Source organism: Electrona antarctica, assembly GCF_951216825.1.
Source record: "Electrona antarctica genome assembly, chromosome: 12".
In the NCBI taxonomy this organism is placed as follows: domain Eukaryota; kingdom Metazoa; phylum Chordata; class Actinopteri; order Myctophiformes; family Myctophidae; genus Electrona; species Electrona antarctica.
In genome coordinates this window covers 8,569,897-8,572,262 of record NC_136793.1, presented here as the reverse complement: position 1 = coordinate 8,572,262, position 2,366 = coordinate 8,569,897, and positions in this window count along the sequence as shown.

Below are 2,366 nucleotides of genomic sequence, written 5' to 3'. Positions count from 1 at the left end.
ATATCACCACAGATATCGTTATCGAGGGCCTAATATCACCACAGGTATCATTGAGGGCCTAATATCACCACAGATATCGTTATCGAGGGCCTAATATCACCACAGGTATCATTGAGGGCCTAATATCACCACAGATATCGTTATCGAGGGCCTAATATCACCACAGATATCGTTATCGAGGGCCTAATATCACCACAGATATCATTATCGAGGGCCTAATATCACCACAGATATCGTTATCGTTATCGAGGGCCTAATATCACCACAGATATCGTTATCGAGGGCCTAATATCACCACAGATATCGTTATCGAGGGCCTAATATCACCACAGATATCGTTATCGTTATCGTTATCGAGGGCCTAATATCACCACAGATATAGTTATCGTTATCGAGGGCCTAATATCACCACAGATATAGTTATCGTGGGCCTAATATCACCACAGCTATCATTATCGAGGGCCTAATATCACCACAGATATCATTATCGAGGGCCTAATATCACCAGATATCATTATCGAGGGCCTAATATCACCACAGGTATCATTGAGGGCCTAATATCACCACAGATATCATTATCGAGGGCCTAATATCACCACAGCTATCATTATCGAGGGCCTAATATCACCACAGATATCATTATCGAGGGCCTAATATCACCAGATATCATTATCGAGGGCCTAATATCACCACAGGTATCATTGAGGGCCTAATATCACCACAGATATCATTATCGAGGGCCTAATATCACCACAGATATAGTTATCGTGGGCCTAATATCACCACAGATATAGTTATCGTGGGCCTAATATCACCACAGATATAGTTATCGTGGGCCTAATATCACCACAGATATAGTTATCGAGGGCCTAATATCACCACAGATATAGTTATCGTTATCGAGGGCCTAATATCACCACAGATATAGTTATCGTGGGCCTAATATCACCACAGATATAGTTATCGTGGGCCTAATATCACCACAGATATCGTTATTGAGGGCCTAATATCACCACAGATATCGTTATTGAGGGCCTAATATCACCACAGATATCGTTATTGAGGGCCTAATATCACCACAGATATCGTTATCATTATCGAGGGCCTAATATCACCACAGATATCATTATCATTATCGAGGGCCTAATATCACCACAGATATTGTATCGTGAGGTACCCATATCGTCCCAGCAGGTTTAAGTGTGTGTTGAACTGTGTGTGTTTTCGGTGTGTTTGTGTCAACCTTGTTTTGAGTTAACTGAAGTCGTCCTTAAACGTTCCTCCTTCACAGTTTCCTGCCTTTACTTTGAAGTTGAGTTTCTGCATTTGGTCATCTTGTGGGTTTCCTGACAGAAAGAACAGATTTACAAGCTATATCAACACTGTGCGACGGACGGAACTTGAAGTAAGAATCAGACCCGTCTGAACCGAGTGGTGCTGTGTGTGCTGTCACGGTGTGTGTTAATGTCAGGTGAGGACCCAGAAGCAGAACAAGCAGGCAGGCAGGTGAAGTCCAGTATTTATTAAACAAAGAACACTTAACAGCTAGCCTGGGCAGCATTCCATTTCGGGTTTATGAACCGGTCGGGAGCGGATGATATCCTACGTCATGTTGTAGTACTGTTTTGTAGTCAACAATCTTCCGGAACTTACCATGTTCCGCATGGCCCCCAGTTACCGTGTTGGCCCTGGGTCCACAGGGCCCCAGTTCCCATGCGTGGCCACGTGGAGGCCCCGGCAGGAGTCTTGGTGAAGGAGAGGCTATATGTACTATATATGTACTATATGTACTATGGTAGGAGAAGACTGGAAGCTGCTTCCACGTTCACCACACAAGGGCTCGCCAGCGGCAGTATCTGAAAGCGAGAGGTTAGCAAGCAGGTGGGAAGTATACAGCCAAGCAACCTTCGCTCCAACTACTGCACTAGACACATCACAACACCTGGTAGGCTAGGCCAGGCCCGCACACACACGCGCATGCATACGCACGCACGCACGCACGCACGCACGCACGCACGCACGCACGCACGCACGCACGCACGCACGCACGCACGCACACACACACACACGCACACTCTCTCTCTCTACAGGAGTCCGGTTCCTTCCTCTTTTCTTGCACACAGTGAGGCCAATCATGAAGAAGTAAAAAGACAGCTGAGAAGACCAAGTGTACCAATCTATTGAATCGTTTTTTTTTATTTGATTTTATATAACAATGCATGCCAGACATGATCCTATTCACATTGAAGAATACAGATTCGTATTTGCATCCAAATACTCACTACTTGTGATTTCATAGTATAATCTCTCTTTCGATCCACCTCTCTCTCTCTGTCAATTTCCTCTTTTTTTTTCTCTAAACGACA